At 46.0% G+C, this 17,648-nt stretch overlaps 1 long non-coding RNA gene across 3 annotated transcripts; it reads left to right on the plus strand.

Moving 5' to 3' along the window:
• Nucleotides 1–1,525: 1,525 nt before the first annotated feature.
• On the plus strand, nt 1,526–17,095 carry LOC138922166 (uncharacterized). Of its 3 annotated transcripts, XR_011435245.1 has the most exons (5): nt 1,526–1,624; nt 1,984–2,218; nt 11,821–11,928; nt 12,726–14,931; nt 16,242–17,095. It is a non-coding gene; the product is annotated as an uncharacterized lncRNA (long non-coding RNA). The 3 variants fall into 3 exon arrangements; XR_011435246.1 differs by lacking the exon at nt 11,821–11,928; XR_011435247.1 differs by lacking the exons at nt 11,821–11,928; nt 16,242–17,095 and adding an exon at nt 6,442–6,631 and having other exon boundaries at nt 12,644–14,378.
• Nucleotides 17,096–17,648: the final 553 nt, after the last annotated feature.

A 17,648-nucleotide genomic window follows, 5' to 3' on the forward strand; every position in this document is an offset into this window, starting at 1 on the left:
ACACAGGGATCAGAACCGCCCCAGTCCCAGTGAAACTGTCCTTCTCAGGCCACCCTTCCTAGGGAGAATCGCCACTGCAAACGCCAGGGCGGGAATTCTCACCATAGCTCAGGCGTCACATCAGCCTTCCATGCTCACAGCCCCCTGGAAGGTTTGCCTCTTACTTTCCCCTAACAGATGTGTCCTCGAAGTCTGGCAGTCAGAAACACACAGGCTGTGTCTGCAGACAGCTCTGGTGGGGGCTCTGACGTACCTCCTAGCTGTGTGACTATGGGAAAGCTACTTAACCTCTCTGTGCTGCAGGTTCTCATTAGGATAGTCAGGATTTTAAAATGAAATAATGCATGGGAAGCACTTTAGCACAATCCTACGATTATTTGAAGTACATAATAATTGATGTAGCAGTTAACAAACAATCGAATGCTTATTAGAAAGTTTAAGTAGCCAGCTCACACGGTTCGTTTGATAGTCCTGATTTGTCAGTCTGTCCTACCAGACAGAAAAGTCTCTGAGGCAAGCGGGGGTTCTCATTAGTCGGGTTTCTCAAGCCCCTAACACAGCGTTGCTAATTGCTGATGGAGCAAACGAATGAACAAGGAAAGGCTGTGCAGAGCGGGTATGTGGCAGGGCTGGACTGAAGCTGGGGCTGGACCCTAGCCTTGCTTCCAGGAGTGTTGAGATGCCCTGGCACTGACGGGGGCCTCTGGGCCAGTGGGTCCCGCTTTTGGTTTGTGAAGAAGGCCTGCGCCTTATTGAGAGGGTTGAGGGTTCCTGGGCACTGCAGACACGTGGGGGCAGGAGGCAGATGGAGCAACAGCCACTTTCCAGTAGGAAGGAATGGTGAGGGAGGGGGTTTCCTCAACTGCGGGCTCTTGGCCCCTGAGACTGGGTGGGAGGGCACAGGACAGGCTGCGGCGGGGCGCTTGGTCCTCTGGCCTGCCTGCACAGTGGAAGCACCTGGGGCTTTGACTCAGGCTCTGCCCATTTGCAGGGATTCCGAGTTAATTAATCTGGGTGGGGTGGTTTTATCTCAACGCGCTTCCTTCTAATAAGTCGCCAAGGTTGGGGATCGCCATAGCCCCCCAAGGTGGGTCGCAGCCCCCCTTGATACAGCCAGCCAGCCCCTTGAGTCTGCGTAACCCCCTCGCTGAGCTCCGGATGGTCCCCAGAGGGCACTGGAGTCCTGACTTCACAGCTCAGGGAGGCTGCAGTGGAGGAGGCGGGGACGCCAGGAGCCAGGATTGAGGGCAGGGCCCTCCACGCGCGGCATGCTGCCCACCCCCACCCCCACCCCCAGCGGTCCCCTGGGTCCCCGGCCTGGAGAGTCCCATTCCAAGGGCGTGGGAGGGCGCCCGGGAATCTGTATTGCTCACACACAAACCCAGATGCTTCTCTGGATCAGGCAAGTTTGGGAAACATCGCCATGCGCTCTTTCCTGGGTCCAGGCCATGGGAAGGAAACGGGAGTCAACCCGCCCCCGGAAACCTGAAGCACTGCGTCAGAACCGAACGCCCGGAGCCGCCCGCCCTGAGTCCAGGCTGATTCCTCAGGCCGCCGCCGTCGGGGTCGGTTTTGAGACGTGGGCGGTGGACCGCTTCTCAGACCCGCCACCCGCCTCCTGCAGGTTCGCCGGGAGTGGGGGAGGGATCCGCGAGCCACCGCTCCCCGCCTCCGACTGGGAAGCTGGGCCGGGCCGCGGACCGTGCCGCTGGCAGCCGGCGCCCGCCCCCGCGGCCGCATCCTCCGGGGTGGGATGCGAGCGCTCCGGGCGCCCGCGCCGCTACCAAGCCACGTCTGCGACGCTGGGCGCGCCGACCCAGGGAGCCCCGCCCCCAGCCGCCCCGGGCGCGACCATGTGCCCTCTCTAGAGCCCGCGGGACGTCGCCGGCAGCTGGGTGCGGGGGAGACGATCGTTTGCCCCTGGTAATGAGGCCGGTGACTGTTGGCCGGGGATCCAGACCACTGACCTCCTTCTCTCACCAGGGATCTTCCTCCTCCCGGCCTAAGGCTCAGGCTGGCTCCTGCCAGCACAGCGCGCGCGCACACGGGGGAAAGCTTTGAAAAAATGACGGCGTAGACGAGCTCACCGGCGGCGGGGCTGCGGAGCGGTTGGAGTTGACTCCCTGCAGCAGGGAATCCCTCGGTCCCACGCCCGCTCCCCGCCCGCAAGCTGCGGCACTGAAGGCCAGGGACGAGGGCAGCGAGCGCGCCGCCCGAGGTAAGTCGCCGAGCCCAGGCGGCTCCCCGCCGGCGCCCAGCTCTCCTCTCCCGCCCGCCGCCCGGGATCGGCCGCTGCTGGGGACCTCGCCCCGAGGGGCACCACTCGCAGCACTGGGGCGACGCCAAGTGGCGGGGCTGCCCCGCGAGGGGGCGCACTGGGGCGCAGCTGGGGGTCCTGAGGCTCCTGGCGGAGGGGACAGCCCCCCACCAGATGCCAATTCCCGGCGGGAGAAGGAGCGCTTGGGTCGGGCCCAGAAGCTGCCTGCGGGTAGCCGGATGGCACAGCCTCGAGGCTGCTGCCCCATCGCCTCCCAACCCTCCCCCTGGGGGTCATTCGCTAGGGTGTCTGTCTATGTCTTGACAGTTATAGTGTTGCCCTGGCTGATGCTCCTCGGGTCATCTTACTGACCCTGTCCCTGAGTGAACGCCCCGCCCCCCAGGCTCTGGTCGGCCCTCTGGAAGTTTCCTTTCCACCCCTGTCTCCCCCAGAGATACACCTGGGGGACGCGCAGTAGCCACGCAGGTGAGCAGTCCCCTTCTTCGCAGGTATGCCAGGTGTGTTCCACGCTCTCTATTTGTAAAATAGACACTTTGGTCGACTTCTTTAGTTTTTCTTTCTCTTTTTTAAATTCCGAATTGCTCCCTAGTTGTCTGTGGCGGCCAAATTTAGCAGATTTTTCACGCCTCCCTCCACGCCATCAGTTTCTCACCTATAAAGTCAAATCAGCCTTGTGTAAAGCGACAGCTCATTTCGAAATTAAACTAAAGTGTGGCTATTATAGCTATTTTATAGATCTAAATTTTCCCGAGTTGTATCTCCTTAAAATTGGGCACCCGTGGATCCTTTCTTTTTGCATAATGAGCACTGACCCAGCAGGTGCCTTTTTAAAAGTTCAGAAGCTTCTCTGGATCTCCGCCACCGCCGCCATCGCCTTTCTGCCGCTAGAGGCGCTGTCGGTCTACCTACGAATGACTTGCTTTGGGCCTCCAACTCTCAATTTCTGTGATTCTATGTAACAGGCGTTTATTTTCAACGACAGGCCTCAGTCGCGAACTGTACCACTTTATGGTACATTTTATTTTGCAATTGCCATTGCTGCCCTCCGCCCCCACCACACGTACAGTAATGTGGCTAAAACCCAGCTCTCATTAAAATCCACAGGGCAGTGAAGACTCATTTGGGAATTAATGATTAAGTAAGACTTGCACAAAGTAATGAAGGAGCAGTAAGAAGGCCAAGAAAGAATACCGCTGGCCATCAAAGAAGTCGATGAGCTGCAAATGGAAATAGTGGTAGTCCAAAGTGTTTTGAAAGACTTTTCTACAAATTGGTCCTTTTGAAAGTGTTTTCAGAGAGACCTTTTCAAAACCTGGAACTGAATCTCAGAGTGTGCCTGAGGGATCTCCAACCGGGCACAAGCTCTCCGTGTAAACAGAAGTCACTGACCATGGACGGTATTATCTGTTAGAGCCAATGTTTACTAAATCAAGCTAATAATGGGAAATTATTTCATAGAGGGGGACTTTATTATTTTACGACTGCAGCTTTGGTGGAGAGAGCTTTCCCTTAGGATAAATATGAGTCGAAATAGAAAACCAGTTAGGCCTAAACGTTTTGAGTGGGTCACAGTTTGTGACATCCTGGGATTCACGTGGATTCTCAGTATCAGCTCCTAGTCAGTGCACCAGATTGTATCACTGAGATTATTTCAGAATCCAAGCATTTCATGAGAGATTCTTCATGTTGGCCAGAGACAAGGGAGGAGGCTACTTGTTGAAGGCAGAGCATATTCCTGGGTTTGTCTCTCTGTGTGTTACCCTGAGTCCAGAACATTCGCCTGCCTGGTGCCCTTCAGTGGCATCTCAGTCCTAACAGGTCCAAAACAGAACACTGGATTCCAGACCCTCCATTCCTGAACCCGTTCCTCCCCCAGAATTCGCACCTCAGTAACAACGTCCTCTGCCTCCTCAAGATGCCTCATAACACCTGGAAAGCCATCCCGGGAGGCTCCCCTTTCCCTCTGTAAGGCACTAACCTCCAAAATGTGTTCTATCTACCCACCTGCCCCCATTTCTCCCATCTTGGCCACGTTTTTTTTCCTTTTCCTCTCTTCTGCAGAAGCCTCTTACCCCTGTTGTCGTATCCTCTTAACTGGTCTGCTGGCTTTCTCTCTTGCCCTGCCCAGCGCATTCTTGCCAGCACCACAGCCAGCGTCATCATTGTCCATCATGAGTTGACTCCTGCCGGTTTCTTGTTTAAAACTCCCCGGTGGCTTTCTGTGGTTCTTAGGGCGATCCAAACCTCTGGATAACCCAGTCTCTGTTCTCCTCTATGATCTGCTTTCTGACCATTCTCCCTCTTGCTCATTCTCCTCCAGCCACACTGGCTTCTCTTCTTTCCAACTTTCCAGAGTAATATTGCCACAATTTAAAAAACAAAGTTCCATGTTTGCACTTGAACACTTTGCACGTACTGTTCACAGTTGAGCTGCAGTGTCCTATAATTCTATTTCATCCCTCTTACAACTTGTTGTTTTTCCTACAGTTAATAATTGCTTTCTGTTTTTGTTTTTGTTCCTGTTTGGCTTTGTTTCCTGTGTCCCAATCTTTACCTCTGCACTTTCTGGGAGAATTGTTAAACTCTTTTCAGTGTGATCAGACACACAGGGAATTACCCATTATCTGTTTTCCTTGGCGGTCTCTCTCCTGGAGCCCTTTATCCACCTGCTCCAATATAAAATGGGGACTTTCAGGCACGCCATACGGCTGCCCTCTCTGGACTGCCCTCTCTCCGAGGTGCTAGGAATGCCTCTGTGTCCTTTCTGAGTTGCATCACCTGTTTTCTGAGCATCATAATTTTCTTTTTCTTAGTTTATTCCTTAATTTTGTGGAGCACATCTTCTAGTAACTACCTGAGCTGTGAAGTGTGTGGGAGATAAAATTTTTCATAACTTGTTTGGAATGACTTCGAATGGAAATAATAGAAAACCTGACTACAGCAATTTTCATTCCTTTTTTTCTTTGCCTTTACGTGAGAAGCAGTTGTGAAGTAAGCAGTGTGGAAGCTGGTGTAGTGAGTCAGGATCTGATAATAGCAGGGACCCAGGATCTTACTTTTGTTTGTATCTGCCATACTTACATGTTGACTTTTGCCTTTATGCTTACTGACTCCTGGTGTCATGATGGCTGCTGTGGCCCTTGGCATTATATCTGTATTCCAGGCAGTAATAGGGCAGAAGAGGCAAAAATCAGAGTCAGTGAAATCTATTTTATCGGGAGAATAAGAACATTTCCAGAAACCTTCGTAGCAGATTTTTCTCTTGGCCTTACTGTGGCACAGGGCCACTGCTACCCACATGGGAAGATAGGAAAGGAAATAGCTGTACACATTGTTGTTTCAAACAAAACAGGGTTCTGCGAGTAAGAAAGAAGGTTGGGATGTGTGTCTGCTATACTTTGCATGCAAATATGTCTATGTGTTGCACCCTTGACAGCTGGTTTGTTTAGGTATAAAATTCCAAGGTGGAAGTCGCATTTCCTCAGTATTTTATGACATCTCTTCATGGTCTCTAGGCCCATTGCTGCTTGAGAAGCGGGTGGCACTCTGCCAATCCTTGGAATTAGCCTGTTTGTTTCTTCTGGAACCTTTTCTCCTCTTTCGATCCCTGGTATTTCCACATTTCCTGATGGTGTGCTTTAGCTAAGTGCTTGTCAGTGCTGTGCTGGGCACTCTGCGGCCCTTCCTGTGAAAGCTCACGCTGTAAGGTGCCGGGATAATTCCATGTATTATTTCTTCAGTTACTTCTTCCTCACTGTCCTTATCCTGCTTTTTCTGACACTGCTATCAGCTGGATGTCCCAGATCCCTGACGGCATCCTCTAATTTTTTACGTCTTTTTCATCTTTGCATTTTTGTTCTACTTTCTGGGAGAGTTTGTTTAATTTCCTTTCCCAACCCTGCTGTTCAGGTTATTTGCTTCTGCTACCAGATATTTAATTTCCAAGAGATATTCTTGTTCTGTGAATGTTTCTTTTTTTAGTGTTCTATTCATTTTCCTGGGTGCAAGAATTCTCTAAACTCTTGGAGTCGTTCATTTTTATTTTTTAGGCATTCTTTTGCTGACTTCATTCTCACTAGTAGCTCTGAGTTTCCTCCCCCCGCCCCCCCCCCCGCCGTGACTTTTCCAAACGTCTGAATTTCGGCTCTCTGTTTATATTTAAGGAGACACCGAGGAGCTGATCGAAAGTTGTCTGTGCTTCAGAAGCACACATTTGGCACAGGGACCTTCATGCATCGCTGACCTTCTGTGTTTTCTTAGCCTGGTCTGGTTCCCCAAAGAAGAACCCTGAAGCCTCCTGCTGAGGATTTAAGCTGGATGCAGGACCTGTGAGCTGACGGGATCAGAGTTCAGGTGGATGTCTCACCCTTGAGTGTGCTTTGTGGTTGTTCTTTAATCCTTCCGTTTCCTGGTGGGCACCTTGCTCCCACCCTCCCTCGAGCTATGACTGGGGTCCCTGAGTACAGATCTTCCCTGCCTCAGAGTCTCCAGAAAGTACATCTCCTAGTCTGTGGGACACGGGGTCAGTCGGCCAGCTCTGCTGGCTTGGCAAGGGACCTGGGGCTCTGCTTCTACTTGGACGGCCCCTAAGCCCAGCCTGTGCTGGCCCCAGAGATGCCCCCAGTCTGCCATTCCCAAGCCTTTCTGGGATGCTGCTCAGCCATCTCACCCTGCTGATGGCCCCCCACCGGGAGACGGGGTTCCTGCTTGCTCTCCTCTGCTGAGTGGACAACCTCTTCCGTCTTCCAAAGCTCGGTCGCTCTCTCTTCTCTCCAACTCTTTGAGTGTTTTACGGTGATTATTAGGATTCCTTACGGTAGGATCTCAGGAGGGCGTGCAGACGACCCTGAGGGTCCGCCGTGTCCGTGAGCGATCAGCCCTGCTGTTGTGACCGTGCTCCCCAGACGGACGCGGTTCCTTCTCTCACTTCTCATTCTGCTCTTTCTGTTCCTGCCTGTGGAAACAAACATCACATCCATTTTTAAATGCTTCAAAGCTTTCTTTTAAAAATCTATAAATACGGTTAACATAGACCTAATTGGATAGATGTTACAGCTGCGGAAAGTAAAGGCTCTTTTAAGGAATGCAACTACATCACCTAAAGAAGCTGAGCGTTTTTCTTCCTGGCATAGATGATGCTGTAATGAACTCATTACAGTTGCCAAAAAATTTTGTTTTGTATCAGAATGTGTTCCAGAGGCCTTTTAAGCTAAATTGTTCCTACAGTATGATTTACCAAGACCGGTGAGAGAAACATTTTCCGATGTTTCTTCTGTACCAAATGGCTGGCCCTGGGGCCCTGTGACCCCCGGAGCTGTACTAACCAGCTCCGTAATCTGTTCAGTTTTCTAATTATCAGCTCTCTGCCATGGAGAAAGTGAAGCAGATATAATCTAGACACAATGTTTTAGGAAACAGTCTCCGTAGCTGTTTCTCTCTGTGTGTTTAGTATTTTATTAAACTTAACGTTCTTATCCCAGCACTTGTTACTTAAAAAGGCGTGTACTGATTGCTTCCCTGCCGGGAGCTGTCTGCAGACCTTGGCGGCACGGTCTCACAGTCCTGGCGGAGGAGTCCCGCAGCCTGTCCTGTTAGTGCCCTCGCCGTGCAAAGGAGGGACGTCGGCTTCGGCGGGTGAGCCTCTGCTAAGAGGCAGGTGCAGGCGCTCCCCAGCCTGTGTCATGACGCAGATGGGGTCTTAACAGGCCGTGGTAGACATTTTGTAATCTTGTACTCTATCTTTGGGATACTTATCATGTCTATAGCAATGAGATTGTAATTTCATTGGGTTTTAAATAGAATGGCAAGGTGGTTGTGATAAACTTTGTCATTTGAACTGTGTGCACTGAATCTCACGCTTTGTGACAGGCTGCCGTTTCCATCCTCACACTTCCTCCAGCTCATTCTTCATTCGGCTTCCTTGTGCTTTGTTTAATGCCCAGAATACCTTGCCTCCAATTGCTAGATGGGATGGAGAAGCCAAATAATTCAGCATCATATTGATATTTTTTTATCCTTTAAGCTTTCATGTCATCCCAAGGCTACATTATGAGCTCAGCTTCCAGGCAACTGCTTAAAAATTCAGGCCATCTCCTCGGACTCACCCTGGACCTTCCGGCCGTTCACCTGCTTTTGGGAGCTGGGGCCGCTGGGGCAGTCTCAATGGGCCACTCTGGGGACTGCTGAGGGACCCTGCCACGCCATCCCTCCGTGGGCCGTGCTGAGTGCCGCCCTGCAGCTTGACCAAAAGATTCCTCGTTTTGTGTTTTGCTGTATTTGTAATTAAAGCCAGGATAGGATTTAAGCATTTCTCATGAGGTCTATGCTCACATGTATCTGAATGTCATCTGAGAACCTGGTTTGGCTCTTTTGCTTTTGTCTTTTAAATCCTGGGTTTTGGCAGTGATCTTGGGCGCCCGCACTGGAATCAGAGTCTGTGTTAACTCTCAGAGTGCAGCTGCGCCCACGATGCGTTCCTGAAGTGAGGCATGCCAAGGAACTTCTGAACTAAAATCATTTTTCCAGCCAATTTCAGTATAATTTGAGATATTATCATGGAAAAGATGATTGAAAAACAATTTTGGTCCCCATCTCCCATTGTCTCATAAAATGTGAAATATTTTAGAAGTTGAAAAAACGACACTAACTGTTATACACATGTTCTTGCCAACCAGATTTTACTAAATATACGCTTCAGAAGTACTAAAACTTAAGCCGTGAAATGTTAAAGATCTATTTATCAGAATCCCTGTCTCCCTCCCCATTTGATTCCTCCTCCTGCAGAAGCAAGCACTGCTCCTAAGTTGGAGGGTTCATATGCATATGCAGAGCCCTAATCAATACTTGATATTGTTCTTGTATTTAAATATTATGTAAATGTACCCTACTATATACAACAACAGCCTTTGCCACTTGTTTTTTTTAAATCGATATGTTTTTAAAGACTTATTCATGTTGATATATGCACTTGCTTTGTTCCTTTTTTTTTTTTTTTGAAGATTAGCCCTGAACTAACATCTGCTGCCAATCCTTCTCTTTTTGCTGAGGAAGACTGACCCTGAGCTAACATCCATGTCCATCTTCCTCTACTTTATATGTGGGACACCTACCCCAGCATGGCTTGTCAAGCCATGTCATGTCCTCTCCCCAGGATCCAAACCAGTGAACCCCAGGCCGCTGAAGTGGAACATGCGAACTTAACTGCTGCACCACTGGGGCGGCCCCGCTTCATTCCTTTTAACTGAATGACTAAGCCATAAAGTGTGCACTCCTCTGGTGATAAACATCTGTTTTCCCCAACTTTGTGGTGTTGCTGTGGTGGAGGATACTTGCACCTCTCTGTGTACACACCGGCGTGAGCTCTGGGGAGTCTGTTATAAATGAGTGGTTGAGTTGTAGCCCATTTTCTCCTTTAATGTATTTTGCTCTGTTGCTTTCTAAGTTGCTTGTACCAATTTAGATGCCTGCTGGTTCTGGTTACCCACGTTTTTTCTAACGTGACATTTTCAGCCTAAGTGGCGCCAAGCTGAACTGAAATATTTCATTGTCCCCACTGTCATTTTCCTATTACTGGAGACTCGCAGACTCTGTGTTTATATTGTTCTTTGCGTTTCTTCTTTGAGTTACTTATTCTCATCATTTGCCCATTTTTCTTTTTAAATTTGGTTCAAGATATCCTACTCTCTTTCCTAAGCTCCAAAAGAGATTTTTTATCATTTCTTCTAAATTTTAACTTTTCGCTGCTCACGTTTAGTATAACTGGAATTTATTGTTTATTGCATGGGGTCAGCATCTATTTTCCCCCACATAGGTGAGATGACCAGTCATCCTAGTGACATTTGTTGAGTCCTTCCCCCACTGATAATACCAAGTATAGACAGGTGTGCTTCTGGGTTCCTAGTTCTGTTGGACTATTGACTTATGCCCTGCCCAGTATCAGTGGTTTCAGTGTTCTGTAATTTAACCTAAGCCTTAAGGGTTTAGATGCGTTGTTGTGTCGAGGACAGGCACCGAGGTCAGCTTGCCAGGCTTTGCATATCAGCTCTGCCAGCTGGTTCCTGACATGGGGCCTTGGGGAGGTGATTAACCAGGCTGTGTTGTGGGGACTTCCCCGGTGTGAGCACTGAGAATCCCATGTCCCAGGACCCCATCAGTGCTGGGCACACAGTAAAGATCGGTCCCCCTAAACCTCAGACAAATGATGTCATCTTTCCCCCAGTGTCTCCCTCTAGGAAATGGCAATGATACTGGTATCTGCCCCACAGGGCTGCCGGGAGGATTAGTGAGGTCATACAGGGAAAGGGCCGCGACCAGCACCTGGCCTGGGCTAAGTGCTGAAAAAAGTTCATTTCCCTTCCTCCTCTCCCTTCCTCCTCTTTAAAATTGTCTTCACTATTCTTGAACTGATAGAATTTCGTATGAACTTTAGAATCTTCTTGCTGAGTTCTCCATAATACCCTATGGGAACTTATAATTTGGGGGAAAACTACATCCTCATAACATCAAAGCTTCATGTCAGGGCTCGCCCCGTGGCTGAGTGGTTAAGTTCACGTGCTGCACTTCAGCAGCCCAGGGTTTGCCACTTCAGATCCTGGGCGTGGACCTACACACTGCTCATCAGGCTGTGCTGTGGCAGCATCCCATATAGAAGAACTAGAATGACCTACAACTAGCATATACAACTATGTACTGGGGCTTTGGGAGGAAAAGAAAGACAAACATTGTCAACGGATGTTAGCTCAGGGCCAATCTTCCTCACCAAAAAACTTTTAAAAAAGCTTCATGTCATGAATATGGTCATTTCTTTATTTATATGTTTCCTTTAATGTTACTCAATGAGTTTTAAATAATTTCCTCTCTAAAATTCTTGCACATCTTTGTAAGATACATTTCGAGGTATCCTAAGTACCTGATAGATTTGTTGTTATTCTGAGTGGGTCACGATCTATTTTAGATTTTAACTTTTAAAAATAGAAAATTTTAGGTTTATGCGGAGGGAGACAGACTGGAATAATGAACACGCGTGTCTATTACTCAGCTTCTACAAGTTCCAGCTCCCAGCCATTCTTGTTTTATCTGTGGAATTGTATCTTTTTTAAAAGTTCTAGTTGGTGTTATCTTTTCAGTAATAAATGAGTGCTATTGATTTCTGTATTTTGATTTTGACTGCAGCAACCTTGCTCCATTTTTGTTAGTTCTAACAGTTTGAGGATTGGCTTCATAGAGCTTCTAAGAGAACAATCACCTGAAAATGACAGTGAATCTTGTTTTTCCCTTTACAGTTCTTATGCGTTCTACTTCTTCTATTTTTCTTCGTTTGTTGGCTAGCACCTCCACTACAATGATGAGCAAAAGTGGTGATTCCAAGTGTCCTTGGGGCTTCTTTTAACTTTAAGGAGAATAACTTTTGCTTTCACCACTGATCAAGAAGTTTACGGCAACATTTTGTTTGATGCGTTTTATCATTTTACCATTTCCCTGTACTGCAAGTTTGGTAAAATGTTTGCTGGTTAAGTTTTCGCACTTTTCCTCCCCATCTGTAGGTGTGAGCACTTGTTCATTTGGTGCTGATTCCCTACCCGCCCGGGTTCCTAGTGTAATGCGCTTATGTTAGTGGATTTCATGTCGTTAAGCCATCCTGAATAGTTAAGGTAAATCCTCCATGACTTGGATGCTTTGTTAAAATACAATGTTGGATCCCATTTACTAAGATTTCGTTTCAGATTTTAGCCCAATTATAGGGCCATGTTCATAACAACGTTGGTCTCTAATTTTCCGTTCTCCAACTGTCTTTGTTTAGTTTTCATTTCAAAGCTATACTGTTAGCCTCATAAAGTGAGTTAGGGAGGTTCCTTCTTGGTCTGTTCCTAGGACAGCTTATGGATAAGAGGTGATTGTTTTCCCAACAGTGGTTGGAACTTGTCTAACTATCATTGGAGTGTGGTGCTCTTTCATCAGAAACCTGACACTTGATTCACTCTCCTCCATGGTTACAGTGCTATTCATATTTTCTCTTTCTTTATGAAAGAATTTTGTTGCATTTTTCTTTTGTAGATCTCTTTTATCTTTGTTTTCTATGTCATTAAGTGTGTCCCTTTTTTCTGCTTTCCTAGAGCTTATACTATTGTTCTGTTTCCAGTTCTCCTTTCTTCTTTTGAAAGGTTATCTCTGTCATTTTCAATCATCCTTCTCTTCTGTTATATCCACACAGGGGGACATTTTCCCTCCAATTCCTGCTGTCACTGGTGCACACATTTTGTTTTCAGTTTTGTGTTATCCATTCCAAAATAGTCTATAAACTGTATATGATTTTATGATATAAAATTATTTAGACACGTTTTGGTTTTGTTCTGTTTTGTTTTTCAGACTGGCACCTGGGCTAACAACTGTTGCCAATCTTTTTTTTTTTTTCTGCTTTATCTCCCCAACCCCGCCCCCCTGTACACAGTTGTAGATCTTAGTTGCAGGTCGTTCTAGTTGTGGGATGTGGGACGCCGCCTCAACGTGGCCTGACGAGCGGTGCCATGTCCGCAACCAGGATCCGAACCCTGGGCCGCCGCAGCAGAGCGCGTGAACTTAACCTCTCAGCCACGGAGCCGGCCCCTAGACACGTTTTGATTGGTGTATATGTATGTGTTTCACTTTCCAAATACTTGGAATAAGGTCAATTATCTTTGTTATTGATCTCTGGTTTTGGTGCACTGCTGTCAAAGAAAGTGATCTGTGTCCTATTGACTCTCGTATGTTTGAAGTTTTCTTTATGAGCTAATGCATGGTTAATTTTTGTAGAAATTACATGTGTGTTTGAAAATAATGTATATGCACTAAGTATTGAGTCTAGAGTTCTACATATGTCAATTAGATTAAGCTTGTTACCTGATGTCAAATCTTCTATCATGATGAATATTTTTCATTCAATATTTCTGTTTCTAAGAGAGGCTTTAAAAATCTAATGTAATCATGGATTTTCCATTTCTCCTTGTAATCTGTCTGCTTTTTCATTATACATTTTGAGGCTGGCTTGTTGACTCCATTCAACTATATACAGCTTCAGATTTGCCTAAGACAAATATTGCTGTGTCGCTTTTATTTGATTAGTACTTCTCTGGTCTATCTTTTCCTATATCTTTACTTCCAAATTTTCCATGGTGTTATATTTCACATGTGTCTGTTATAAACAAAATAGGCCTGGAGTTTTTAATCTTTATAATTACTGCCTTTTAACTAACTAGTTTTATCCATTCACATTTATTGTGACCTTTAATATTTTTGAATTCTTCTTCCATTTTATTCTCTATTTACCATTGCTCTTTTTAAATAACTTTTCTTTTTTCTATCTCCTATTATATTACTGAAGGACTACTTATGCCTACTTCTCTCCGGCTGTATTAGCTTAGAGGTTAACTATTCTGTCTCCACATTTTCAGTAGCACTGTTAAAGTTTTAACATTTGCACTTCAGGTAACAGATCTAAAGGTAATCAATAATTCTGGCCTCCCCCCAAACCATTCTACAGGCTGAGCATGCTGGAGTGCCTTTATTGCTCCTGCCATTTATCATTATTGTTGGCTACCATTTTAGTTCTACCATTTTGAAACGTATCTCATCAAAAACCACACTGGACTGGTGGTGCTCTCTGTTTTTGTTTCTCATGGTCCAGGCCTGTTTTGATTTATCCCGTGTAGCAAGCTCCTCTTCTCCACCATGGCTTCTGGGAAACCTCTTCTGCCTTCTGGATTCAGTTTGCCTCTCACCTAAGTAGTGTTGCATTGAGGTCTATGAGTAGCAAATTCTGTGTATTTGTCTGCTGGGAGAATGTTTGTTCGCTCTTTCTCGTGAGTGTATACAGAACTCCAGGGGACGGTTATGTTCCTTTGGCGGATATGACCTGCGGGATCCCGGGCTCTGCTGTGACTGCTGAGAAGACTTTAGTTTAAGGATGGTTCTTTCACACTAAACCTGCTTTATTCGCTGATTGCTTTTAAGGTTGTTCTTTGTTTTTTTGTGGTTGTGTAGTTTTATTGTTATTTGATGTGGATGAATTTTTAATTTATGTATATCTGGCTTTGTGGGGCTTCTTAAATACAACCAATTATGGAAAGTTCTTAGCCATTATCTCTTCAATTGCTGTCTTGTGCTTATTTTCTCTCAGCCTCCTTTGGACTTTTATTATACAAAATTGGACCTTATCATTTAGTCATCCTGTTTTTAACGTCTCTTTGTCTCTTTATCACGTTGCTCTATATTCCAGGTGATGTGTCCAAGTCTAAATGCCATTTCACAGTTCTTTCTTGAGCTGTGACTAAATTGCTGTTTAAACTCTGTATAGACTTACTTTGCATTTTTGAATACCTTTAATTTTTCATTTATAGAATTTTTATTTTTTCTTTTTCAATTTTGCTAGATATTTTAAAAATAACATCTTTTCATGATCTTCCTTTATGGTTTCTATGTATTCTTCTTGGTCTTTAAAACTTTGGACATACATGATGGGAAGAGAAAATCTATGATAATACAGAAACAATGACCAACCCATCACTAGTGAAAGCTTCTAGTGACGAGACTGTGGACTCCAAGCACCATTTCTCATTAACTGCAACCAGGGCTCCTTGGAGAAATGGATGACTCTAGGTCTGGGACAAGCAATGTAGCAGGTGAGCCTGAAAATCTTGTCGTATCCAAAGATAGGAAGCCATCAACCATAACTCGAGTCTTGTGAAAAGGTCTTAGGATCTAACCTGACTAGGCTCCCATTAGTCAAAGATGGAGCAATTTGAGCATCAAAAGTAATAACAGTGACTTGAAAGACACCAAAATATTTGTACAGTCATGCATCACTTAACGACGGGATACGTTCTGAGAAATCCATCCTTAGCCAGTGTTGCCCTTGTGTGAACATCACTGAGTGTACTTACACTAACTTAGGTGGGATAGCCTCCTTCACACCTAGGCTCTACGGTACGAATCTTTTGGGACCACTGATGTATATGTGGTCTGTCATTGATCCAAACGTCATTATGCCAGGTGTGACTGTATTCAGGAATTGACTAGCATGGATTCAAAAAGGCAAACAGAAAACATCCCTTTGGTGGCTCAGGATGCCAGAGAACCAACATCGTCTGTGGAAAATGGGTTAATGAAAAGAGAGATTCAAGCATTTATCCTGACTTCTGTAAGAACCCTACCTTAGGGTATTCAAACAGTTGACGAGAGAAAGTCTCCTTATAGAAATGGGCCAGGTAATGAATGAAGAAGGATCCAATTCTTTCTACTCCTCTGTTTTTTAATACTCAGCCTTTCCATAATAAGATGGATTTTAAAAGAGTCTAATTCAGACAAATAATGTGCCAAATATAACAAAATGTTAATTATTAAATAGGTTGATGGATGTATTAGGGTAGTTATTGCCCTTTTCTCTCTACTTCTCCATGTGCTTGAAAATGTTTCTACTTAAAACTAAAAAGACTTTCACTGGGAAAAACTGAAGTAGGTGCTCACGCTTCAAAACATGGGAGTCACTGTAGAAAAGACTGACGTACTTGCTGTAACAATTATTGATGAAAGTGTATGTGCAGACACAATATTAGACAAATTCAGATGTAATTACCTTGTTGTTAACACCAGTGTTAATCAGCAGGAAGTGAGGTCCAGGGAGCTGTCGCCCAGAGTCACAGGCTGTGCCTGCGGTCAGTCCCAAGCCGATCTCTACCTGTCCTGTGATCTTCCTGGTTCTGGAACATTTATATTTCAGAATCACATCATTTTTCCGGTTTATTGTTGATCATTCCTATGACTTGGGGATGCTTTCTGTGTTCTAGGATATCAAGTGATAACGTTCTGTGCTGTGTGTTTGTTACTTGATTTTTGACTTTAAAATGTGTCATTGGGTTATAACATACATTCAGAGAATTGCGTGAATATGAAGTATGCAGCTGCACAAGTGTCACTTATGTCTTGTGGACAGGTTTCTGGACCCCTTCTCCCTGGCCCAGTGGGTGAATCTCGCCCGCAAACTGCATAGGCGTTAAGTCAGTCCGATAACACCCACGCTGTGCTGCGCAGGAGCCGTGCAGGCCGTCTTCAGCCTGTGTCACACGACCTTGCGTCCCCACGTCTCATGACTGAAGACGCCTGTTGAACCTCTGCAGAGCAGGAAGAGGTGAAGGGCAGCTCGCTCTCACCCTCCCCCGCTGCATTGCTTAGAGATTGTGGGAATAGTTAACGACCCTGGTCCTCGTCTCCCTCCACACGCAGATAACGTCAGCATCTCTGAACTTGTTTGATGTGTGACTGAAGATGCTTGTTTATGTCACCCAGATGCACCGTATCCTTTTTTGACATAGATGAAACTTGGTCACAAATTTTTTCCCTCTTCTCCTCTTCCCTGCACAGTACACTGACTGCTCACACCCTCGGAGCAGTCCCCTCAGAGCACCCTGTGGAACTGGTTCTCGGGGTCCCACTCCTCACCCCGAGTATTGAATGAACTCCATCACTAATGTCACCAGGACCTTTCACTCAGTCAGCAGCATACAACCTGTGTACCACCGCCCAGGGCAGGATGTAGAATATTTCCCATGCCTCCACCCCTTGTGCCCCTCCCTTGTCACAACCCTTCTCCTGGGAAATGGCTATGCTGAGGTCTACCACCAGAGATAGAAGTAGGATCCTAGTGGGTGGTCTTTTCTGTCCTGCTCTTTCACTCATCATGATGTCTGGGAGAGTCACACTGTTGCTGCAGGTGGCAGGAGCTTATTGCTTTTTGTTGCTGTGTAGTATTCCATTGTGTAAATATACTCAAGTTACCTATCTATCCTATTTGATGGAAAGTTGAGGTTGTTTCCATTTCTCCACTATGGTGAGTAGAATGGTGATGAACATTCCCAGGATCTAGAAAGGTACAGGGAGTGTGATGCTGGGGTAAGAATGTGCCAGGAGATAAATGGAAAAGAATACAGAGTCCACAGATAGACTCACAAACATGGGCAACTGATCTTTGTCAAAAGATCAGAGGCAATTTGATGGAGAAAAGTTAGTCTTTTAAACAAATGGTGATGGCACAATCGGGTGACCATATGGAAAAAACTTAGCAAAGATGCCAACTTTTCACATGACACAAATATTCAGAAAAATTGTTCATGGATGTAAACATAAACTGCGAAACTATCAAAATTCTAGAACTAGCAAAGGAGAAGATACGACCTGAGTTTTCATAATGACCTTTTATCTTCAACATTGAAAGAACGAGTCTTCAAAGAAAAATCCAGTTAAGGTGGACTTTGTTATAATTAAAATTTTCTACTCTGTGACAATCACTGTTAAGAGAAGAAAAAGACCAACCCTAGACTGTGCGAAATCTTTGGAAGAAGCC

This window comes from Equus caballus, unplaced genomic scaffold (genome assembly GCF_041296265.1).
Source record: "Equus caballus isolate H_3958 breed thoroughbred unplaced genomic scaffold, TB-T2T haplotype2-0000562, whole genome shotgun sequence".
Taxonomy (NCBI): Eukaryota; Metazoa; Chordata; class Mammalia; order Perissodactyla; family Equidae; genus Equus; species Equus caballus.